We start from the raw sequence: 26,534 nt of genomic DNA, 5'->3' as shown, positions 1-26,534 counted from the left end.
GGTACATGGTAGTGTGTGGCTGCTATTCTTAGGGTTTCTGGGCTGGGACCCGGAGTAGAGGGTGGGCCCGGGTTCCCCCCATAGGCCACTGGCGAAGGGCCTACAACTGGACATCAGTAAACCCACAGAAGGGGTGTGAACTGTCAGGAGGCCCAGCTGAAGACTGGGGTCAAAACAGACTAAGAGAGCAAAACCATTGCTTCAAAGGAGGAAGCCCTGGGAGTACAGCCTGATGGCAAGGCTGGGACTGGTTTAAAGAATGCAGACACACCCAACCAGAGGAGGTGCTCGTGAGAGGTGGGTGCCCACCCCGTTACAGTTATCATTTTAAAAGTCTTGATCTGTTGAACATTAATAGCCTGTTGGATTGTATGTGCTAGCATTGTATGGGAAGTTATGAATTTTTGCTATGTGTGTGTTACTGAAATATGTTGTGAGGTTGGGAACACCCACTACCAGCCTTTCAGGTACAACAATGAAGTATCCAGACGTCCTGATGGCTAGTGTGTGTCCTCTCCACATCAAGGGAGGGCAGACTGGGCAATGCACTTACACTGGTCAGGCTTCTGACCAGGGCAAGACGGTACAGTTCTGGGGTATAAGACTGGGAGGGCGGGTCTGGGGGGGATCGGATGGAGCCTCTCTATTGTTGGTTCATGAGTGACTGGGAGAAACATTCATGTAACTCCGTTGGGTTGTCCCTGCCTGTGGATGTCTGTAAGTGCAGGACCTGCCAGAGGTTTGCAGCTTGTCACAGCATCACAGTGTGAGAGGCAGCCCAGGTTACATAAGAACATAAGAACGGCCCTACTGGGTCAGACCAAAGGTCCATCTAGCCCAGTATCCTGTCTTCCGACAGTGGCCAGTGCCAGGTGCCCCAGAGGGAATGAACAGAAGAGGTAATCATCAAGTGATCCATCCCCTGTCACCCATTCCCAGCTTCTGGCAAACAGAGGCTACGGACACCATCCCTGCCCATCCTGGCTAATAGCCATTGAGGGACCTATCCTCCATGAATTTATCTAGTTCTTTTTTGAACCCTGTTATGGTCTTGGCCTTCACAACATCCTCTGGCAAGGAGTTCCACAGGTTGACTGTGTGTTGTGTGAAGAAATACTTCCTTTTATTTGTTTTAAACCTGCTGCCTATTAATTTCATTTGGTGACCCCTAGTTCTTGTGTTATGAGAAGTAGTAAACAACAATTCCTTATCTAATTTCTCTACGCCAGTCATGATTTTATAGACCTCAATCATATCTCCACTTAGCCATCTCTTTTCCAAGATGAAAAGTCCCAGTCTTATTAATCTCTCCTCATATGGAAGCCATTCCATACCCCTAATAATTTTTGTTGCCCTTTTCTGAACTTTTTCCAATTCCAATATATCTTTTTTGAGATGGGGCGACCACATCTGCACACAGTATTCAAGATGTGGGCTTACCATGGATTTATACAGAGGCAACATGAGATTTTCTGTCCTATTATCTATCCCTTTCTTAATTATTCCCAGCATTCTGTTCACTTTTTTGACTGCTGCTGCACATTGAGTGGATGTTTTCAGAGAACTATCCACAATGACTCCAAGATCTCTTTCTTGAGTGGTAACAGCTAATTTAGACCCCATAATTTTATATGTATAGTTGGGATTATGCTTTCCAATGTGCATTACTTTGCATTTATCAACATTAAATTTAATCTGCCATTTTGTTGCCCAGTCACCCAGTTTTGAGAGATCCTTTTGTAGCTCTTCGCAGTCTGCCTGGGTCTTAACTATCTTTAGTAATTTTGTATCATCTGCAAATTTTGCCACCTCACTGTTTACCCCTTTTTCCAGGTTGGTGGACAAGGGGTGCTCAGCAGTCCCACAATCTAGGTTGCACCCCAGGTACCCCATCAAATCCATGTACCTTGACAGATAGACAAGTTCTCCCACACGTCACTGGGAAAGAATGATAGAATGGCTCATTTTAGAGCAGCACAAAGAAGCATGAGATATGCCCACAGACACCCTAGCAACACACCCAGGGGTAGGGGAGGGGTGTACACTAGGGGCTAGTGTAGGCCATGTGATGAGCTGGTCAGAATTTATTTCCCCCGCACACAGTCATAAACAACATATTGACCAAAATATTTTTTTTCATTTACATCAAAATTTTCAGCAGAAAATTTTGACTTTTCATCAAAAACTGAAAAAGTGAAAATTGAGAGGTGGGGTTGTTGGTTTTGGCAATGAAAAACCTCAGAAAATTTTGGCTGAGCACTTTCTGGGCTTTGGCCAAAAATGATCAATTTTCAGGTTTGGAGATTTTCAATGAAAAATGGACTTTTTTATAGGAAATCAGAGATTTTCAGTGAAAATTTTCCTTTCCTCAAAAACCCAATTTTCTTCTAAAACAGATTTTGATGGGAAAATGTTGACCCACCTGCCTTTGATCTCTGTACTATTATAATTATTTTTTTAATTAACTAGAGCTGTAGCTGACCACATGTCTTTGAAGGTAAAAATACAATCAAATGTTAACATACAGAAACTGCAAAAGAAATGACATCAGGGAGCCATACAACAACGGTGGGTCAAGCAGAGTAACTAGGGCAAGTGATTATAGGAAGTTTTCCATCTTCTTATCATTTCTATCTCTGAAGCGGCATGGCAGAGACCTGGGGAAGTTCTCCATGTTTTGTCAGATGGGGATCTCTTGTTTGTAGAAGCTAGATGTCATCATTCTTGCTGGCTACTGTCAACCAAAATAAATCATCCCAATTAGAGAGGGCAGGTGGATTTACTCCCACTGGAGAAAGGTGCACCTTCTCGGTCAGGCTAAACATGCAGAAAGAGCCACTGTTGTTAATCGCTGGATTTGTTAGGTCTTTCGCAACAGGCATGTAGGGTTTGAACTAGACACCAGGCCTGAAGAAGCAATGTCTCTCATTCAGATATGTAAAGCACATTATGCCAAACCTCCCACAGGTCATATCTTGGAGACAGCCCCTCTCGATTACCAGGCACAACTTTAGAACGGCCAAAGAATTTGCTCTAAGGAAATCCAGCCTGAGCCCGCTGGTAAGGAACTTGGAGAGTTCAGCTATAGCTTGTGAATGCTCATGCAGTGAAGATATGAAGACATATGGGCATATGTGGCCCACAATGTGTTACCTCAGCCGCAGGTTGAGAACCACCGCCTCCCCGAACCCTCTCCACAGACGCCTATGCCCACTGCTTCCCTCCCAGAGACCTCTCCACAGATTGGGGCCAGGAGCGGAGCCCTGGGCGGGGGACTGGGCAGCCCTGGACTCCCACCCTGCGGGACCGGATGGCCGCACAGCCGGTTGGGGGTTCACGGCCCCACCGGGTGGCCCGGAGGCCTTTAGCACACAGCTGGGCCGCTGCTGTGTGCTAGCTGGGCTGCGGGTTGAGAACACCGGCTCTCGAGCTAACATCATAAGCTGCTACCACTTGATCTAAAGAGCCTAGCCTTTCTAACTGGGGCTACAACTGATTCTTATCCACCATAGATCAGGTACAGAAGGGGACCTGTAACGCACACTCACCAGTAGATTACACAGACAGGAGGCAATGGTTTCAAAAGTGCCTATGTGATTTAGGAACCCATATCCCATTCTTCCAAAGAGACTTAGACAGTGAGGTGCATAAAACATATGTTCTAGCTCCAACAGATGTTATGGCTTCCTGCAGAAATTACTGGGTGAGGTTCTATGCCCTGGGTTATGGAGGTGGTCAGACAAGATAATCATAACGGTCCCTTCTGGTCTTAATAGCTATAAATCTGAGTCACTTAGGCACTTCTGAAAATTTTACCCATGAGCAAAAAAGCTCAGCAGCATCTATGCACCTCACGGCTGCAGCTCAGCTTTAAGGACTCTTTGAGACAGACAAGCAAACTTCATGCAGTAGCACTGGGCTGGGGTTAGTAAACCTCATCACATTAGTGGGTAATGGGGACAACACTCCATTGAGTTTACACCTCTTGGAGCTATTCTTTCATAGAATATTAGGGTTGGAAGAGACCTCAGGAGGTCATCTAGTCCAATCCCCTGCTCAAAGCAGGACCAACACCAACCAAATCATCCCAGCCAGGGCTTTGTCAAGCCGGGCCTTAAAAACCTCTAAGGATGGAGATTCCACCATCTCCCTAGGTAACCCATTCCTTGCTTCACCACCCTCCTAGTGAAATAGCATTTCCTAATATCCAACCTAGACCTCCCCCACTGCCACTTGAGACCATTGCTTCTTGTTCTGTCATCTGCCACCACTGAGAACAGCCGAGCTCCATCCTCTTTGGAACCCCCCTTCAGGTAGTTGAGGGCTGCTGTCAAATCCCCCCCTCACTCTTCTCTTCTGCAGAGTAAATAACCCCAGTTCCCTCAGCCTCTCCTCGTAAGTCGTGCCCCAGCCCCCTGATCATTTTCGTTGCCCTCCACTGGACCCTCTCCAATTTGCCTACATCCCTTCTGTAGTGGGGGGACCAAAACTGGACGCAATACTCCAGGTGTGGCCTCACCAGTGCCGAATAGAGGGGAGTAATCACTTCCCTCGATCTCTGGCAATGCTCCTACTAATACAGCCCAATATGCCATTGGCCTTCTTGGCAATGAGGGCACACTACTGACTCATATCCAGCTTCTCGTCCACTGTAATCCCCAGTGGGATTTCTGCAGAACTGCTGCTTAGCCAGTCAGTCTCCAGCCTGTAGCGGAGCATGGGATTCTTCCTTCCTAAGTGCAGGACTCAGCACTTGTCCTTGTTGAACCTCATCAGATTTCTTTTGGCCCAATCCTCTAATTTGTCTAGGGCCCTCTGTATCCTATCCCTACCCTCCAGCGTATCTACCTCTCCTCCCAGTTTAGTGTCATCTGCAAACTTGCTGAGGGTGCAATCCACACCATCCTCCAGATCATTTACGAAGATATTGAACAAAACCGGCCCCAGGACCAACCCTTGGGGCACTCCACTTGATACCGGCTGCCAACTAGACGTGGAGCCATTGATCACTACCCATTGAGCCCGACAATCTAGCCAGCTTTCTATCCACCTTATAATCCATTCATCCAGCCCATTCTTCTTTAACTTGCTGGCAAGAATACTGTGGGAGACCCGTGTCAAAAGCTTTGCTAAAGTCAAGGAACAACACGTCACTCTGGACCCTATCCCTACCCTCCAGAGTATCTACCTCTCAGGTTGTCTGCAGACTCAGGTAGGCAGTGGTTCCACTTGGTTCATGTTCTCAAGCTTCTCTTTGCAGTCATGAGGGCTAGAAACTTATTTTTTCTCCCCAGTGAAAGCTGAGATTCTGATGTAATCAGGAATCGACCTTCAGTCTAGCCCTGAACCTTGACCATCACTTCTGCATGTGGCCTTCTGCAGTCATATTACCTCTGAATTTGGCAGTGGTTGACCACTGCTGGGGTACTCTGTGTCCAGTTCTGGTGTTCACAATTCAGGAAGGATATTGATAAATTTGAGAGGGTTCAGAGAAAAGCCACAGGAGTGATTAAAGGATTAGAAAACCCACCTCATAGTGATAGACTCAAAGAGCTCAATCCATTTAGTTGGTCCTGCTTTGAGCAGGGAATTGGACTAGATGACCTCCTGAGGTCTCTTCCAACCCCAATATTCTATGATTCTATGATTTAGCTTAACAAAGAGAAGGCTGGGGGTACAGAGCTGTATAATAACGTTGCCACCACCATAGCCCTGGCTCTGGCTAGCCAGATGCATGTAGACTGCCCTAAAAATACTAAAAATCAATTGCTTCTGGGTCAAACTGAATCTGCTTCAGTGATTGAGTTAGAGCAGTTCTCAAACTGTGGGTCCAGACCCCAAAGTGGGTTAATAGGGTCACCAGGGCTGGCTTAGACTTGCTGGGGCCTAGAGCCGAAGCCCAAGCCCCACTGCCCGAGGCTGAAGCCGAAGCCCGAGCCCCACCACCCGGGGCCAAAGCCCAAGGACTGCAGCCCTGGGTGGCGGGGCTCAGGTTTCAAGCCCCCTGCCTGGGGCTTCAGCTTTTCCCCACCCGGGGCAGCAGGGCTCAGGCAGGCTCAGGCTTCAGTCCCCCTTCTTGGGGTTGTGTAGTCATTTTTATTGTCAGAAGAGGGTCACAGTGTGACGAAGTTTGAGAACCTCTGGGAGAAGAGAGGAGATGGCTAGATCTTTGCCTAAGAGAGTCTCGGGGAAACCAAGACTCCTGGAAAATAGTGTAGCCAAAGATGGATCAGTAAAGCACATAGCTGTGAAAGAAACTTATCTGTCACTGCATCCTGGAAAAAGCCAGACATCGTATGGATACACAGTGAAGATCACTCAGATTGATATTGACTCAATCTATATTCTATTGTCCATGGTACCCACACTAGCAGGCTATCTCACTATCCCCACATCTATCTATCCTTGCTTGCTCATGACTGTGATAACTGAAGGCCTAGCACTGAATGAGACATAGATAGGGGCCCCTCCAAAAAAAGAAAAGAGAGAGAGAGAGAGAAAAAATCTCTAATGAAATACAGGGAAGAGCGAGATGGACAAAGAAGCTGCAGCACACGCTTTAAAACAAAGATATGACAAGAGACAGATGTCTCAAGAGCGAGCGGCAGTTAGCAAATCACAGCACTGCATCTCCTCTCCCTGGAGTAGCTGAACAGGACTGGCAGGTGTAGCCCAAGTGGAGAGACTGTCTTGGAATGTGCCTGGCTCATTACAGATGACCTAATTTAAATGTATCCCTCTAGCACAAGGACCTACAGTGTCTGGCTGAGAAATCAGAAAACTATCCAAGGCTGCCACCTTCTCACAGGCTGCTTATTGTAACCGCTGATCTGATGTGCTTCTTCCTTTGTGGCTTTTGAAATGTTTCCTTCCCTTCCTCCAGCTCTGTTCCGGCATGTTGTTTTCCCTGGGTAGGTGTCACCCGACTTTATAGAGCCAGAAAAGGAAAAACAAGGTGTGCGAGGGTGGAAATTGACAACACCAAAACCCACTAGTGAGATTAGCAAAAAGAAAAGGAGTACTAGTGGCACCTTAGAGACTAACCAATTTATTTGAGCATAAGCTTTCGTGAGCTACAGCTCACTTCATCGGATGATCGGATGCATCCGATGAAGTGAGCTGTAGCTCACGAAAGCTTATGCTCAAATAAATTGGTTAGTCTCTAAGGTGCCACAAGTCCTCCTTTTCTTTTTGCGAATACAGACTAACATGGCTGCTACTCTGAAACTAGTGAGATTAGGTTGCATTTATTATGAATTATTCTTATTTAAATGTATTGATTTGATATTTCTATGCCACCCTCACTTGGCATGGTGCTTTGCCCCAGCTTGTTTCTTTACAGCTGGTTTAAAGCACCACGTAAATGTAGGGTGGTATAGAAATATTAAATCAATGCCTTTAAATAATAAACGGACACGGGGCCAGAGCTGATGTAAATCAGTGTAGCTCCATTGACGTCAACGGGGCCAGATCTTCAACTGGTGCAAATCAAGTGTAGCGCCACTGCCATCATATCTCCAACTGGTGTGAATTGGGGTGTCTCCACTGAGGACTCGAGGTAGCCAGCTATCCATCTGACATAACCCACAGGTTTCATTTCTTGAGCCCCAGCCCTTGTCCCTTCATGTTTTCTCCTGTTCTCTCTGTCCTACCTCTTCCAGCAAAGAAGAGACACTTCATAAGGAGGACACTAAAAAAGCAACATTGGCTTCTCCCACTTCCCGGATCATCAAGCCCAAGGCTGTGCTTCTCACTTGGGATTTTTATTTTCTGCTTGAATTTCAAAGCTGCGGCTCTCCCGCCCCGTGCATACAAATTGCAGCCTTTACATTGACACTAAGGAAATGCAGATTTCTGCTGTTGCCATAGGAACCTGCATTTGCTGCTTTCCAACTTTCAGCGTAATAACCCGCCCAGTGGGGAGAGAACAGTCTGGGTCTGTTATTGATCTGTAAAATGTGATTTCTTACAAGAACGCAGAGGGGCTAGGATTTGCAGTAAATTAGCTTCCAAAGAGAGCAGGAAGTCTTGGGTAATTAAGGTGCAGGACTGAAGATACGTCTATGCTGCAATCAGTGGTGTGACTGCCCTGGTGCAGGCATCCCTGGGCCTGTGAGGCTAAAGCTTCTCTGCTAGTGTTATTCGAGCTAGCTAGATCAAAGCTAGTATGGGTACGGCTTCATGGGCTGTAGACACACCCTGCAAGTCAGGACTTCTGAATTCTGTTCTCAGCACTTCCCAAGACTCGCTGGGTAACCTTGGGCAAGTCACTTCCCCTCTCCAGGCCTCAGTTTCCCCATCTGTGAAATGAAAATAATATCAATCATAACCCACCGCTTGTGGTGCTGGTTTAAAGCACCACATAAATCCAGGAGGCTGAATTCATTGTCTGTGAAGGAACATAGGAACTGCCAGACTGGATCAGACCCACGCTCTGGCTACTCCAGCCTCCTTCCTCTGATGGCGGCTAGAACCAGCTTCTTCATTGCACGGTGTATGAGTCTTGCAGAGGCAGCTGTGGGAAAATCTGCCCCCATCTTAGGTCTCATCCTGGTCTCTGATGGTTAGAGAACTTTGAGCACCTCAATCAAAGGGGCCAGACATGGGCAAATTTGAAGGTTGGTCGAACGGCTGTGACTCTGGTTTAGAACTCAAAGGGTTAAATACCCAGCTCTGCCACAGATTTCCTATATGACTCTGGGCAAGTCATTTAATCCTCCTTTTGCTTCAGTTCCGCATCTATAAGATAATGTTCCCTTATATCACAGGCATTTGATGAGGATAAAATCTATTCAGGCTTGGGAGGGCCTTAGATACTGCCACACTGGGAGCTAAATCAGAACCTAGATTGAAGTATCAGGCCAAGTCTACACCAGGAAGGCTTTGCAAGTATAGGAATACTGCTATACACTACATGAGCAAAGCACTCTTACTGTGGATGCAGCTTATGTCAGCCGTTCTGGGCTTTTGCTGGTATAGCTTATTCCAGCCTCACCCTAGAGAAACATGCTATGTCAAAAAGAAAAGGAGGACTTGTGGCACCTTAGAGACTAACAAATTTATTTGAGCATAAGCTGTAGCTCACGAAAGCTTATGCTCAAATAAATTGGTTAGTCTCTAAGGTGCCACAAGTCCTCCTTTTCTTTTTGCGAATACAGACTAACACGGCTGCTACTCTGAAACATGCTATGTCAAGTGCATTACACACAGGCTTTTGCTGGTAGGGTTATGTCAGTCAGGGATCACACCTCTTCACACCCGTGACTGACACACCTATACCGGCAGGCATCTGTCATGTCGACACAGCATCAGTGTTATTGTCACCAAACACAGGCTGGGAAGCAAAACATCCCTAGTTACAAGGATTGACTTTCTCTAGAGCATCCATTTAGGTTCTAAGGAAATGTATTGCCTTCCTCCATCAAACAGATCTACATCATTTTCCAAGGCCTGCTCTACACACGGATTTTGTACCTGTTGGTGTTGAGTGTAATTTTTTTACTCACCGGTATAACCCTTATGGTGGACGGAGTGATATGGGAATAAAGATGGCTTATACCAGTATAGCTTATTCCTTGTATAGGAACACACTAGGGGAGTAGACTCGAGCTCAGAGACTCCCTGCTGCGGGGGGTTTTTTAATTTTGTTTTGTTTTTGCAGTGTAGACGAACTTTGTCATTCATTTCAAGCCAAATCTATACTAGAAACTTTTGCTGATAAGTAATGTTGGTTAGGGATGTGATTTCTTTTACAACATTTCTATACCAGCAAAGTCTTAGTGTGGACACCAGGAAAAAAATGCTTTTTCTGCTATAGCTTATGTTGTTTGGGGAATCAGTAGAAGCTATAGCAAAATAACTCTTGGAGGATTTTCTGGTATATCTATACTGACAGAACTTTTCAACCAAAAAATAAATAAATCTTGAGTACAGCTAGCCAAATATTGTAAAATTATGTATTAGCCATTTTTCACTGGAAAAGCCAGCTGAGATACAGGAAAACATTTCCTGAAAGGTTTCAGAGTAGCAGCCGTGTTAGTCTGTATTCGCAAAAAGAAAAGGAGGACTTATGGCACCTTAGAGACTAACAAATTTTTTTAGTGGGATTTGAGATGGACTCATTTTTCATGAAAATTTTTGTGATTTTTTTTAACTCCACTTAGTATTAAAATTTTTCTTTACTTTTTTATTTATGGGAAACTATGCTGTCTTACTGAAAATGGTGTATTTTGGTAAGTGAGAATTTCTGATGATGATTTCGATAAAAAATGTCACAAACTTTTGTGAAAAAAACCAGCACATTTCTATAATGTCAACCGTTTTTCATGAAAAGTTTCACATGAAAAATGCTGACCATGTCTATTTATTGGAAATCTGAACAGCTTTTCATGTGGATCATATTCATGTCCCTTGTAATTCACTGTTCACAGAGACTCACACAGATAGAATTTTGTTTCCATTAATATTTAGGGAGTGGCTGTTCTTACAAATACCCATTCATTTATGAACAAAGGAATTTGTCATTTGTTCCCCATTATTCACTATTCGTCAGCTGTTATTTGAGATTTCCCTGTTTAAAACGTTTTGATCACCCAATGAGGGGGTAGAAACAATGCCAAGTGATATAGGTGACCAGCCAAAGAGCGAATAGCTGAAGTTAGCAGTTCTCAAAGAACTCAGGATAAATACATAAAAATGGTGTCTCACCATTCCCAAGTCTGGTTTGTCACATATAATATTAATAGTACCATATGCTTATATAGCCCATTACAAAGCAGGTCATTACCATTAATGCTGTTTTACAAACAAAGGCAGAGAGAAGGGCCCTGACTTGCCACACCTCAGTTGATTGAACCAGGACTAGAACCCAAGTTTCTTAAGTCCCAGCCCTGCTTGCAGTCTACTAGGCCACACTATCACACCACATAGGGACTCTGCCTTTCTTCTGCTAAATCACATTGGTACTTTCTGAATGGTACTTTTCCATGCAAGTCGCTGCTTTGGTTGGCAAAGGGAAGTCATGTTAGTGTGAATGGTGATCAGCAGGCATGTGACTGTAAGGAGAGGTGTCCACAAGACAATCCCTCTGCCTGGGTGTTGTCCAGAGTATAAAGAATTTTGAATCCCCTGGGATATACTGTTCTGCTAACACTTGCAACTAGCCAATGCATACATAGAAATCAGGATCAGTTCATAGAGAATGCAACACCGCGAATTGGGCTAAATTTGCTGCCAGCTGGTCCCAGCCAAGTATATCATTCTGCTAGGTGCTGTACAAATGCATAATAAAAGATAGTCCATGCCTCAAAGAGCTTCCAATCTAAATCGACAGAGGGCAGGAGGGGAAGAGCGAGGCAAAGTGATCTGTGTGTGAACCCAGAAAGAGAAAGCAACACACGGCCTTTGTTCCTTCCTCCATATATACTGTTCTCATCCATCGAGTGCTGCCTGAAAGTAAAATTCTGGACACTCCTATACATAATCATGCTAGAGTGCACCCTACTTGGGAAACTATTTTATCATAACACCAAGGACATGCCAAAGCTCACATAGCAAATCTGTGGCAGAGCCAAGAGTTTCCCAGCATTCCTGAATTTTTGTGCAGCATTGGCTCACACAGCCTTTAGCTGGGTCGCGTTTTCAAAATGCATAATTCGACCATCTCTAAGGGGCGCTAGCTCTCCAACAAAAACCCAAGAAAGCAAGACAGCATTGATGCAGCAGGACTTGGCATTTTCATCTGCACACCAGCCTTGCTTTCTCAATCACTGCTCATTTTCTGCAAAGATCAGCTAGTGTGTATGTTGTGATGTTCTGTTTTTATAAGGAACATTCATTCTGAAGCACGCTTAGACTCCTGGACAACCTGCTGCTGATTTAATGGCCCACAATGGAAATAAAAACCAAACTATTGAAATGGGTTTCCTTCCACCTCTTTTAAATATCCATTTTGAAGTGAACTTGGCACACCTTTTTCACTTCTTCGCTGTTTTGGCTTGGCAGGGCCATTCTCATTTCCTAACAAACTTTGAGCTGACAGCAGAGGGAAGACTCTCCTGGAAAAGATCGTAGCCTCTAGAAGTCAACAAGGCTAGCCAGAGGTGAAATGCCCCACATCAGCCCCTGTGACTAAGCAATGCCGCAGGGACTATGGCAGGTTTATGGATAGTTTCCGCAGTTCGTGGGCTGCCAAAATGACAGAGAGTTTGCTAGGGTGACCCAGTTCCACTCTCAGCCAACGCCCCAGTGTTTGAAGCAGGGACCACCACAGCTAACAGGACAAGCTATAACAGATTGAGCCAACGCGCCCTAGCAGCAGCTGTACCAACTCATGTCCCCCGCAGATTGTCCCAGAAGGGGCTCTGCAACACACCACCAGTAGGTTACATTAGTATCTGCTGCCAGCAGACGGATGCTCAAGGCATTGCATTATGGGTATTGCCATGTAGAATTTGGCTCATTGTGCAAATGCAGAACCAAATCCAAAGGCCATTACTCAGAGGCAGCTTTTAAGCAGAGGGAAGAGAGTCCAATGGTTTGGATTCTGACCTGGTACTTAGGTTCAAGTCTCTGCTCTAACACTCGTGTTAGTCTGTATTCGCAAAAAGAAAAGGAGTACTTGTGGCACCTTAGAGACTAACCAATTTATTTGAGCATAAGCTTTCGTGAGCTACAGCTCACTTCATCGGATGCATACTGTGGAAACTGCAGAAGACATTATATACACAGAGACCATGAAACAATACCTCCTCCCACCCCACTCTCCTGCTGGTAATAACTTGATTATCATACACATTGTAAGGAGAGTGATCTCTTTAGATAAGCTATTACCAGCAGGAGAGTGGGGTGGGAGGAGGTATTGTTTCATGGTCTCTGTGTATATAATGTCTTCTGCAGTTTCCACAGTATGCATCCGATGAAGTGAGCTGTAGCTCACGAAAGCTCATGCTCAAATAAATTATTTAGTCTATAAGGTGCCACAAGTACGCCTTTTCTTTTTGCTCTAACACTGACTTCCTGGATGACTTTGGAAAAGTCACATGTCTTTCCTGTGCCTGAGATCCCCATGTGTGAGCAGCAATAATAGCCTTGCCCTGTCTCACAGGGACGCCGTGAGGATAAGTACATTAAAGAGTATGGGGTGGCACCTAGACAGGTAGTGACGACAAGGAGAGCCTGCTTCAGTGAGTGCAACGATCTCACCATTGCATCTGTAGCAGTTTTCTTATCAGGGAAAATTTTGAGCTGAGCCTTCATGTTACTGTTTCCGGTTAGCAGAGTCCAACAGGCATTTCCTGAAGTACTACGGTCAGCACGACCAGCGGAAATCAACGGAGCTCCCAGGGGAAAACCATTTGACCCTGTGTGCGCAGGTTAGTGCATTACCAGATGGATAGGGCAGTTTGCTACTGCTTCAGTGTCATTCCTAGAACCACCACTCGAGAAAACTATGTTTCTCGCGCGCTTGGTGCATTGAAAAATATTCTTATTAGAATGGGACTGGTCAGAATTTTTCTTCTCATGGAAAATTTTGACTTTTTGTTGAAAAGCCCAAAACCCTAAAAGCAAAATTTTTCTGATGAAACCTGCTCCATGTCCCCAAAGTTTTGGTCCCAAACTGACAAACTCGGAGCAGGGGGGAATCAATTTGCTTTACACCACCAAAAATTCAAAAATTTTCAATGAAATCAGGCACTTTCCACACACAAAAAACCCTTTAATTTCATCGAAATCCCAATTTTCCATTGAAAAAAAATTGCGATGGAAAATTTTTGACCAGCCTTAGTTATTAAGATTTCACATCACCTCTGATTTCAGTGTTAGGTTCAAGCACGAAACACCTCCCTTGCTGTGTCATGCAGTAAGTCATTTTCAAGCCAGAAAATATGTGAATAACTACACCAAGCTGCAAACCTTCTAAAGGCTTGAAAGAGGAGTAGTTTATTGGGGATTGGACTAGATGACCTCCTGAGGTCCCTTCCAACCCTAATATTCGATGATTCTATGATACCACTCTAAGGCCTGGTCTACACTACACCATTAGGTCGACATAAGCTACATTGAAGTGTTTTCAGCTAGGTCAACCCAAGGCAGTTTAATGGCGTAATAGACCTAATGGTATCCTGTAGACCAGTGTAACTTACAGTGTAAGTGTAGACTTAAATTTGGCTCCCGCCAACGAAAGTGCCTCTCTATACCAACTTAATACCACCTCCCCGAGCGGCGTAGAGTCACAGTCAATGTAATTAGGTCGACGAAGTGTCAGTGACAGACACTGCGTTGCTAACATTGACTGTTACCGGCTTTCAGCGGCCGTCCCACAATGCCCTGCACTGACAATGCAATCGATACAAGCACTGCTGGTGAGGACACACTCCACTGACACAGGGAGCCAAGTGTGCACATATACGCGATTTAATAACTGCAGTGGCTGTATGCCAACAAAACATAATTTTGTAGTGTAGACCCAGCCTTTCTCGACACCTGCACATCTCACTGAGGAAGAGCAGAGCTCTGTAGCTCACTGCTGCAGAAAGTCATGAAGAAGAGTGCACTGCAAAAAATAGACACCCAGGGCCTAATTTGTGCCAGGGCTGAGCCCTGGCACCTCTAGGCTTCGCAGTTCATAGCCCCAGCACCTCTGGGCTTGCTGCATCAGTTATGAATATAAAAAAATGGCTTGAGCCCTGGCACCTAATTGCTTGAGCCCCAGCACCTCTTTCCTTACAGATTAAGCACTGCAGACACCCCATTTGTTGTTTGCTAAGTAGCATGAATTATTTGGCATTCTACTGCACTAAAAGAGGATCCCTCAATAACAGGCAACGGGGTGCTGGAGTGGAAACGATAGCGTGACGTCGCTTCCTGTAAGAACTGAGGTTAGAACCTAGCATCCTGGAGCCCTACGTCCGTTCTTTAAACTCTAATCCACAACTAACAATGCTCTTGCACAAGCTCTAGAGACAAACAAAGGGGTCCCGCCGCTGCTTGTACGGCAGGTGCACAAAGAGATTTATTTGACTGTAGGATGAAACAGTTGCTCAGAGCTATGCTCTTCTTTTCTGCCCCATGTGCAGTCAGCAAGGGCTTCAAAGCTGCAGCTATCTGTGGGAGAATGGTTTAAAAAAAGGGCAGGCGAGGTTTGAAATGACTCATAAAGAAACACATCACCCATCACCTTTCATCACGGGGGCGAGATATTTCCAAGGCTGCTTTAAAATCAATCCCAAATGGGCAAGTCTCACTGCCATCAAGCAAGACTTGGCATGTCCAAAGAGAAGCGTCTCTCTTTTCCACTTTCAGGGGAGGACTGGCAAATATTCATCTTTAAGAACTGGGTTAAATTTTCCAAGGAAAAAAAATGGACACCCTGCCCCCACAAAAGGCCTTTTTTTTTTTTTAAAAAAAAATGTTCTTTCATGTGGAATTTTCTGGGTTTTCAGGAGGGAAGGAAGGAACACCTTTCAAAAACCAAAACAAAATTTGCATTTCAAATACTGAAATTTTGGGGGGTGTTGATGGGGAAAACAATAATTTCCATGAACATTTTTTGGGGAGAAAGGCTTTGTTTTTAATATTTCACAGAAAATAATTACCATTTTCTGATCAGCTCTACTTTTCTTAAAATATATATATATTGGTAGGGGGTGAAATTTACAACCAAAAGGCCAATGCACCACTTAGGAATTCAGTGGTGTCATGAGCCAAATTCTCCTTGGACATACCCACAATGCAACAGTCTCAAAGTCAGGTGAGATGGTGGTGGCATTATTTCAGCAACCTGTGAAACACTGATGCCATCAACAATCCAGCGATCCTGGCCCTATGTCCAGGGGTCAATATCACTCAGTATGTGCATCTCTATTTGCAATTGGGTGAGGCGGGGAAAAATCAAACCCCAGTCCAAGTACATCAACCCCACCTCCCCCATCAAGCAGAAACCTCAAATCAGAATCAACTCATAGCATTCATAGTCTCTAGAGGCTTGTCGACATGGGAACGTTTTTCTATGTAGTGGAATTTTTGGTGTGTTGGTTGGTTTTCTGTAATTCTACAGGAATAGTGCATCGCGCCGCTGTGCCTAAACCAGCTCCTGCCATTTCCCTTGTGAATCAGAGTCTACAGAATTTTAGAAATAAGCTCACAGCATTCTGGATCAGCATCCCACGGTGCAGTGTTGTGCTGCCAGGCACTGTGGGATTTTTCTTGCAGTGCATTGCGGAACACCCACTGGAATTCTGGGATTTGGCATGAAGCTTGCAAGCTCCTACAATTCCTTTCCCCATATCCCATATTTCACTAAGAAGGCGTTATAGCCACCGATCCCTTGCAAAATTCCAGTCCAGATAATTAATTCTGCTAATCCACATCCCTGCTGCTCTGATTCATGGACCAGACTTACACGCAGCGACCTCAAGGTCAGTGGAGTGCAAAGGCAAGCTTCATGCCACTTTTGAACATACACGCAGTGGCTGTGTGGGCCTCAGCCTTAGCTGAGAATCTGTCCCTTAATGTCCTAGTGTGAAGCCCCCAGCTTGTCTCCAGTGAGCATGGCACCTTTAGCAAAACGACCATAAACTGTACTGGCCCTGATGCAAGTCAGACCAGCTGCTAACTGATGCCAGCTGGCCATGATCTTTATGGGATCATGCACCAGTTGAGAATTGGTTGATGATATTCCACCCCCTCCCTCGCATGCTCTGACCCCAGGGGGAGATGCATAAGAGCAGGTTGTGCCACTCTTTGACAGCTGAGAGTTTCCCTGTGCTTGGGGAATTCTCAGCTGGACGGTCCAGACCAGATTCAACCACTTTACACTGGCTGAGCAATGCCAAGTGATGTGATTGGCAGTGAGGGAGGGAGAATCTAGGCCGTTCGGTTTGGGTAAAGTGCGAGTGGGACACGGTCACCAGGACCCCACCGACTTGACTCATCATGAGACTGCAGACACTTGATGGCACAAAATTGCTTTACTGGGGTTAGCGCCTTCGGACGTAAAGATATGTAGAGCTCCAATTCCCACGGAAACGCTTTGTGGACCCTGGTTCAAAGCACGTGTGCCCATCTCTGGTATGGTTATATGGCCCTGCTTCCCGGCTAGTCAAGATCACATGAGAGTGAAAGCAGAGAGGAATTAATCAGATAAAGCCATGGGAGAGCCATTCAGAGAGGAGCTAATGAGATCTCTTAAATGCTCTCTGTCCATGGTTGCTGCTCTCGGGGTATCAGCAAATCTGGGGAATCCCAGCTGGGTACCAAGGTGAGAGCTGGTTGAAAAATTTAAAAGAAAAACATAGATTGTAAATTTTGGGGAGCAAGGACCATATTTTTGTTCTGTGTTCGTACAACGCCTTGCACCATGACTGGGGCTCCTAGGCTCCTGGGCGTTACCACAACAGAAATAAGAAATAATATAAACATGTACTTTATTACCCACAAAAATATTATGAAGAAAACAAAAATAAAATGTTTTCATCCAGGGTTTTCTTGTGGTTTTTTTCAGAAGTTTTCATTAAAAAAAATCTTTTTTTTCAGTTGTCAGAAACCAAATGAATATTCTGGGTGTTTATGAATTTTTCAACAACCTCCCCAAAATGTTGATGGAAACAGAAATCCTGGTTTTGTCAAATACCCATTTAATGGCAAAAAATGTCAAGCTGAAAAATGTCCAAGTAGTTGAAACCACAAGTCCCGGTGCTTTCCCAGGGTCAGCAGGGGACCCTCTGAGCCAGAGGAAGCCCCAGGACTCATAAGATTTGAAGCAAATGTCTGGCCCTGCAGAGCGAGAGAGCCAGGGCTGTCATGGCTGTGACAATTTAAATGAGCAAGATCTTGAAAAATTATGAGCAAGATTTTAAATTCCTCACTGAAACAGGCCACAAAATCCTCCCATCTCAGCAGTCAGAGAGCATAAAAACGGCCTTAAAATGAATCCCAAATGAAACGAGGCATCATGATCGTATTTCACACACTTGTGGCCCCCTTCATTCCACAGCATGTTGAAAATCAGTGTCTGACCACTGCTGAAATGCAGCCGCCTCTGGAGTAGATGGGGCAAGCTATCACCCAACCCAACAGTGGAAGGAAAGGGGAATTCTGGCCAAGAATGGCAGAGCAGGTGCCAGATCTGCCAGGAAGTGCTGCAGAATATTTAATGACCAAGAAGTGCAGAAGTTGAGTTCTGTGGGTGGACAGGGAGTTAGCCGGGAGGCATTAGAGGTGTAGGTATGAGGGCATTGGGGAGGCTGGGGGGTTGTTGGAGGTCTGCAGATCAGAGAGCTGGAGTGGTTGAATTACTCAAAGGTGAAGGAGATGAGGGGGTCAGAGAAAGGTGCAATGGGGCTATGGCAACAAGAAGCATTTGGTTGGGATGAGGTTTGGAGAAGTTGCACCGCTACAGACTAGGGACCGAATGGCTCAGCAGCAGTTCTGCGGAAAAGGACCTAGGGGTGACAGTGGACGAGAAGCTGGATATGAGTCAGCAGTGTGCCCTTGTTGCCAAGAAGGCCAATGGCATTTTGGGATGTATAAGTAGGGGCATTGCCAGCAGATCGAGGGACGTGATCGTTCCCCTCTATTCGACATTGGTGAGGCCTCATCTGGAGTACTGTGTCCAGTTTTGGGCCCCACACTACAAGAAGGATGTGGATAAATTGGAGAGAGTCCAGCGAAGGGCAACAAAAATTATTAGGGGTCTGGAACACATGACTTATGAGGAGAGGCTGAGGGAACTGGGATTGTTTAGTCTGCAGAAGAGAAGAATGAGGGGGGATTTGATAGCTGCTTTCAACTACCTGAGAGGTGGTTCCAAAGAGGATGGTTCTAGACTATTCTCAGTGGTAGAAGATGATAGGACAAGGAGTAATGGTCTCAAGTTGCAGTGCGGGAGGTTTAGGTTGGATATTAGGAAAAACTTTTTCACTAGGAGGGTGGTGAAACACTGGAATGCGTTACCTAGGGAGGTGGTAGAATCTCCTTCCTTAGAAGTTTTTAAGGTCAGGCTTGACAAAGCCCTGGCTGGGATGATTTAATTGGGGATTGGTCCTGCTTTGAGCGGGGGGTTGGACTGGATGACCTCCTGAGGTCCCTTCCAACCCTGATGTTCTATGATTCTCACAAACATGCAAAGTTAGAGGGTGCTGGGCAGCTTATCTGAATTAAGCCCCGAGACCCACAAGGCTTACCCATCACTGTTTTATGGAAAACACTGCCACAAATGTTCCTCCCTGGAACAGCAAATGCACCCGGAGAACGACACGTAACAGCACTCGCTAGGATCCCCTGCCTAAACGAAGTCTCCCTCCACCAACTGTGGCTTAGTCCTCAAACCCAGCTCCCCCCAGCAGGAGCGCTGCTCACCCCCACTGCACCAGTGAGATGGGCTCACACTAGGACGGCATCTGAGACCCTCAAGCCCTGCCAAGATTCCTGTCCTGCATTGGGAATCTCCCCTGCTTCCCTTTGGACCTCTATCTCCACTATTCCATTCCTCTCCCTCCCTGGCTTCGCAGCCAGGCCGGGGAGCCCCAGAGCCAATGAGGGCAGCTCTGCAATCTGGGATCACTGCCACTGCTCAGCGGCTATGTGCAGGGGAATGGACTGACTGAGACCAGAGAAGCTTGAAGTGACACCTGCATGGAGTTGAGGGGAGAAAGCCTAGCAGGAGAAACGAAATCCACATCTTCCTTTGCAAACCTCCCTCCAGACTTTGACGGGCCCTTGGCAACTCTAAATCCTTTGTGGCCCTCGCAACACCTACCCCTTTACCAAACCACCTCAGTGCAAAATGTGCCTCTGTCCTATGTACTACAGCTGATCGGCTCTCCCGCAGTGGCAGGTTGGGCAGGGGCAGTTGCAGTGTAGGCTCCCCACACACGCACCAACCCATCACATACTGAGTCTCTATGGCCCATCAGGTCTTTGGCTTCTCTGCTGAAAACGCCAACCTCAGGAGGGGAGGGAGGGCAACTGGCATTGTGCTTGTTGTGGGATGGACGCTCGACCCCCTGGGGCCTGGACTGAGACCCACCAATCTGTAACACACAGGAGCCAACAGATTAAAGTTTTTACTCACTGCCAGCCAGGTCTGGAATTGTACCAGCCACAGAGCAGAGGAAGGCCCTGAACACTGCGGTAATGGTCGCTGTTGTGCCTAGGGTTGCCAACTGTCTAATCACACAGACCCAAACACCCTTGCCCCACGCCTTCACTGAAGCCCCACCCCCATTCACTCCATCCCCCCTCCCTCTGTTGCTCGCTCTCCCCCACCTTCACTCACTTTCACTGGGCTGGGGCAGGGGTTGGGATGCAGGAGGAGCAGGGCCGGCGATGACGGACGGAGTGCCGCCCCTTTCTATTAGCCGCCCCATGCACCTGCTTTCTTCACTGGTGCCTGGAGCAGGTCCTGAGGAGGAGGTTCGGGGTGTGGGCTCTGGGAGGGAGTTAGAGTGTGGGAGGGGGCTCAGGGCTGAGGCAGGGGGTTGGGGTGCATACAGGAGAGGGTGTGGATTCCTTCCGGGCGGCACTTACCTCGGGCAGCTCCCAGGAAGCAGCCAGCATGTCCATGTCCTAGGCTCAGGGGCGGACAGGCAGCTCCGCGCGCTGCCCCTGCCTGCAGGCACCGCCCCCACAGCTCCCATTGGCCACAGTTTCTGGCCAATGGGAGCTGCAGAGTTGGAGTTTGGGGCAGGCGTAGCGGCAGAGACCCTCTGGATGCCCCTGTGCCTAGGAGCCGGACCTGCTGGTCACTTCTGGGAGCCTCATGGAAGGTAGAGAGCCAATCCAGGAAGGTTGGCAACCCTAGTTGTAGTAGAAAGAGAGAGTCTGACACATGAGGCCTGGTATAAGAGGCCTGGTATGAGGCCTGAGGCCTGAACTAAAGTAGTAGTCAGGCCCTGCCGATAAAAAGCAAAGTCGGGCTGTGAGCAGAAGTCAGGCCCTGTTATAAAACATGCCTGCTTGCAAGTTCACAGAACCTGTCAAGAACAGGGCAGGTATTGCAGAAACACTCACACTCCTAAGAAGTATTTGGCACAGGACACTCGCGCAGGCATATCCCATAAGGGTGGTACCAGAACACCCTGTTACCACATGTGGTATAACACACAGAGATACATTGACCTCCTCCTAAAGATAAGGTCAGGATGACAGAGCGATGGATAGAGGTGTTTTGATCCAACCAACATGTACAAGGTAAAGGGTGGTCATGAACCACGTCAGCGGGGCAGCACGTAACTTGTTTGTATCCATGTATACAAGAAGGGGCATAGGGTGTGTGGCCAGCTGAGGGGGGAATGGAAATTCCCGCCATTCACTGACCTGAGTCCATGGCAATGGGCAGACACGTCTTAGTGTATCTGTAACCATAGGCGCTGACTTTTATTTTTCCCCAGGGGTGCTCCACCCCCGCTCTGCCCCAAGGCCCTGGCCCCACTCTGCCCTGTCCCCCTGAGGCCCTGCCCTCTCTCCGCCTCTTCCCGCCCCCAGCTCCAAGCCCTCTCCCGAGGCCTCCACCACTCGCTGCTCTCCGCCCTCCCCCAAGCTCCTCTCCCAGACTCCAAACAGCTGATCAGTGGCACCGCCAATCTGCAGTGGCTGGTGGCAGCCACTCTTTTTTTCCATGGGTGCCCCAGCCCCGGAGCACCCATGGAGTCAGCACCTATGGGTGTAACCATTGAGCCAGGGCATTAGGACCCGTGCTTCATCAACTTTAAACCTGGCCGGGTGCCTTCGCTACTGAAACGGATCTGTGGTGTTCTGGGCAGTTCGATCGAGGTCTGCTGTGTCGGCTCTCTGCACAGAGCTGAGACAGCACACAGAAAGAACACGCACACACCCAGCCAACGACTAACAACAGCTGTGATGGAAAGCACCCCTGCGTTCACACCCTACACACAACCGTAATAATCTTTGTACAAAATATGCCTGGTGAGATATCACTTGGAAACGAATAACTTGCTGGTCAATATTCTGAGGGTGGAATGTACGTAGCAATAGTATATGCAAAGTTATGAATTCCCCGTGTGATGTTATATTCAAAAGCAGACAGCCCTGTCCAGGCAAAAGCTGTTGAACAGGCCTATCCTAAACAAAGGCATGTGTGTTTATCTCAGTTTACACATAAGTAATAACCAGGGTCCTTGAGACAGCAGGCGGAGGAGATGGCAAGAAACAGAATGATTTGCGTTTTAGCAAACACAAATGGGAGAAGAAATAGCAGGGAGCTTCCTTCACCACCAGACTCCATGTTGCCTTCCTCACTGTTTGGATAAACTTTTTTGGTTTTTGGGGTAATCCTCAGAAGAATCCACTTTAAAGTTTCACTGGGCTATCAAAGAAGGGGGGCAGAGAACCCCACGTTATCTCTCACTCTTTCACCTAAGAAGACAAAGGCATCAACACCTTTGGGCCTCTAGGAGAGCTCTTGACCAAGGAAAGGGTCAGTCACCATCTTGCTGGAAGCCTGTGGGTGAAAAAGGCCATCGTAAACAAAGCCTTGAACCAAAACTTGATGAATTAAGTCTTAGACTTTTCAGATGTGTTTTCACTTTTATTCGCTCATAACCACTTCTACCTTTCTCTCTTTTACTTGAATTCAGTTGAAATCCTCTCTTCTCTTGTTAGTAAACTTATTTTCGTTTTAACCTAAACCCATCCAGGGCTGTATTTAAACTGATTTGTTTGGGAACTCCAGTTAAAGTAACAAACTGCTGAATATTGACTCTTTACGGGGGCATTGAACCTCACTAACTGAACTGCTCAGAAGGGGACTGGACACACATTTCTGGGGAAACTGGGCATGTGTTAGGGTCACCCTGCAAGTGGTAACCAAGGCCGGTGGAAGTCAGAGTGTGGCTGGTGTGCTGCTGGCAAGCTGCTGGGGGTCAGAGCTGCCGGACCAGGCTGCAACTATCCTGAGACACTTAGGATGGGACCTGCATGCTGGTAGGTTGGTTGTGAGAGGCCCAGATGGGGAGCTGCAACAGCAAAGCATTGTGAGGCAGTTGATCTCCAAGTGCTTTACAAAGGAGGGTGGCGTCATGATCCCCATGATTAGATTGTAAGGTAGATGGAGGGGGTGTGAATGGCAATAAGCAGAGAGGTAGAGAACTCCTGGTGGGAGCTCTCCATGCAGAATGAAAACAGCAGAGTTCTGCAGTGCGGCTCAGCGAGGGGAGCTATGCCCACAGGTAGCACATGCTCAGCCTGCAGGTGCTTGTCAGTGCAAGAAAGAAGCGAGTACCCAGGGGCTGGCAGGTGCTACCGCCCTCCAGCTACTGCCCATTAACTTCTGGCACGTCTGCAGGTGAACGCATTTTGAGCAGGCAGACATTTGACGGGAGTGCAGGTGGCCTCCTGGGGGACAGATTGCCCTGGAGTGGGATTACCCAGAACAGGAGCGGACGACCTTTCCCTAGTCCCTTGGTTTTCTTTTTTATGGTCTCACCTTCTGCGCTGCCTTCATATTATTCCAGGCAGCACCATGGTGCAATGCAGAAGGCAGACAAGGAAGAAAGAGCCGTCCTCTCCCCCACCCAGCCCTGGCTGCTTCTTGGAAATGGCTCTTTGATCCATGGGGGGGTGAGGGAGACAAGGTGGGGGGGGCTGCCCAGAATTTAAGTCTGCTCCTCAGCAGGGTCTGTGCAGTTTATGAACTCATCCCACCATCTAGTTATTTCCTGAATGAAGAACCAATGGTAGTAAATTTGTACAGCTCCCCCTCCCCCCAACCACACACACACACACACACACACACACAGAACTAATGCCATGGCAGTCATTTCAGGCTGAGAGGGCAGTGGGGAGCTGTCAATTCCGACAGTGGAATACATCAGGATCCGAAGAGAGATTCAGCTTGGCATGGAAGCAGATCGCAGTGCAATTAGCACTGGGCCGGTTTGTTAGTACGTCTGGGCTTTGCTGGGCAAATAAACACCCCCTTTCAAGGTGGATGAGTCACCTGGGTTTTATGATGCATTGATTTCTCTATCAATCTTCTTTAAGGCCTCCTAGATTCTTCTCTGCTGCTGCTTTTCCAAATTGTCATTCACTGCCAGCTCTGCTTACTCCCATGCAGAAGATGGCGAGGGGGGCGGGGGGGAGAAGGAGGCACGGTTGCCTCGGCAACCGTAGCTATGGAGTCCATTCCCAGAAGCATCCATACCAAATTCTCTGCTTCTCTATCTCCTCTCTCTTCTTCCCACTGCCCCCCCACACACACCAACTCCCCAGATGACAGCATGGTTAACTGCCCAAGATATATAAAGTGATTTGATGCCTGAAATTTCCAGCCCAGTGATATTATCGAGGCGCATGAAATTCACAAGTTGATTCCTTTATGGATGTGTAAACTTGAGTTACATCCCGTTCCGCTTCGTTCCTGTTACAAGGGCTCACAAAATTTGGTGCTGGCAATACGACCTGACACAGTGCTCAGTGCTGCAGGGGGAACAGGTGCTTTTTCAGATGTGATTATGGTGCCAGCCTGGTTTTTGGCAGGGAATGAACCTGGGAACCGGGTGTCCCATTAGCCAAGAGGAAGTAGCTGACTCAGAAAGCTATTTCATGGTCCCACCACTGGGTGGGTACAAAGAGCCAGACTCCATGAGCATGGGTTGCAAGCCATTCATGCTCTGAGTTCTGTAGGTTGCGCATTCCTTGGCCCCAAGCCTGAGCCCCAGCCCCAGCCCCAGCCCATCAGCTGATCGCATGAGATTTCCACCATCTTGAAACTGATGACCTCCCCATCATGATAGAGATCTCCTGGGAGTGACCCTACTAGAAAAACTTCCAGCAGCTTGGGAGATCTCCACCACATTCATACAAAGTAGCACAGGAACATGGCTCTTTTTGGATCACAGCCAGAACCGAAAATGTAGAGGTGCGTTTGGATTCGAGGATTCCAGTCTGATGCATGGAACCTGAAGGGGTCCAGATTCAACATAGGTTCCATCTTTAGCCAGCTTCTAGGCACAGATAACCTTGGTTGGCAAAGCAATGTCATGGTCATATTTGCTTTACAACAGGCTTTCAGATGGAGACCCTGGCTTTTGGAAGATTTCTCAGATTTGGGAGCTTTCTTCAGGATCGAAATGTTTGATTTTTAGCCAAGTCACAGTGCTGTTGTTCTTATTAATGTCTTGCAAATCTAATCTGCAGGAAACAGGACTGTCAAACTGGGGACTGGCATAAAAACCAATCAGGGCAGCTCACAAGCGGAGCTGGTCAAAAATATTGGATTGAAACATTCTTTGGCTGGAAACTGGCTATTTCAATGAAACAGACATTTTGGTGACACGTCCATTTTCCATCCAAAATTTTCAGGTTCTTATCAGAAACCCCCAAGGTGAGATTTGCTGGTTTTCAGCTGCTGAAAATTCAAAGGAAAAAAAATCAGTTTTGGTGTTTGTGATGAAACCCCCAAAAAAGGTGAAGAAAAATGTCTATAAAAACAATGGGTTTTTTTATTTTAATCAATTTTTTTGATGGGGAATAAAATCACAGCAGTCTGGGTCACAAGCATGTCACTCCTACACAAGGTAGGTTGCTACACTGGAAGCGTGTCTGTCTCTATGCCAGCTTCATCCTGTTGGCCTGCTGAATGGAAGCTGGTTTTCCACCTGGCAAAACAGTCCACTACCCCTAAACTATGAATAAACTAGGGCCCGGGTCATTCAAGGTAACTCTGATTGAAACCAATGGGAGCGGGATACTTAAATAGCTTTGAGGATCTGGGCCTAAGGCTTCAAGTAGAATGACAGCCAGCCTGGATTGAAAGACTCCAAGTGAAGGGAATTGTCCTAACAGTTCACAACCCATCCTGTAAAGCAGTTGCACCTTATATGATCTTATAGCGACTTTGAATTTTTCTAGCTTCAATTTACATCCCCTGGCTCTTGGAGGTTTGTCTACACTGGAGCTTGGGATGTAACTCCCAGCTCAGGTAGATATACCCATGCGCGTTAAAAGTAGGAGCGTAGCCTCAGTGTCAGGAGGGGTTAGCTACCCCATCCGAACCCCTAGGCATGTATTCAGCACCTGGGCCCTTGTGCTACCAGGACTACAGTGCTATTTTTAGCACCCCAGCTTGATCAGCGCTAGAGCTGGTATGTCAAATGACACCTCCAGCTCCAGCGTAGACATATACTTGTTCTGCCTTTGCCTGCTAGACAAGAGAGGCTTCTAGCACCAAGTATCTCCCCATGCAGGAACTCATAGCATAGGCATGGACTCCGTGGGTTCTCATGGGACTCAAGCACCCACAGAGAAAAAATACAGGGTGTTCATGTAACACAAATAGACCCCAGTCATCGGTGAGCAGGATCGAACCTGGGGTCTCTGGAGCTTAGGGCATGAGCCTCTACTGCATGAGCTAAAAGCCAACTGGCTGGTAGCTAAGGCTGTAGAGCAGACTAGTTCTAAGGCAGGAGGGGGCAGAAAGGAGAGAGCAGGGGCCAGGATGCGCTTATGGGCAGGGGCTTCGGGGAGGAGGCGGAGCAGGGGTGGGAAGAAGTGCAGGGGGGCAGAGCCTTGTG

This window comes from Natator depressus, chromosome 20 (assembly GCF_965152275.1).
Source record: "Natator depressus isolate rNatDep1 chromosome 20, rNatDep2.hap1, whole genome shotgun sequence".
Taxonomy (NCBI): Eukaryota; Metazoa; Chordata; order Testudines; family Cheloniidae; genus Natator; species Natator depressus.
Note: the sequence above shows the minus strand (reverse complement) of the source record.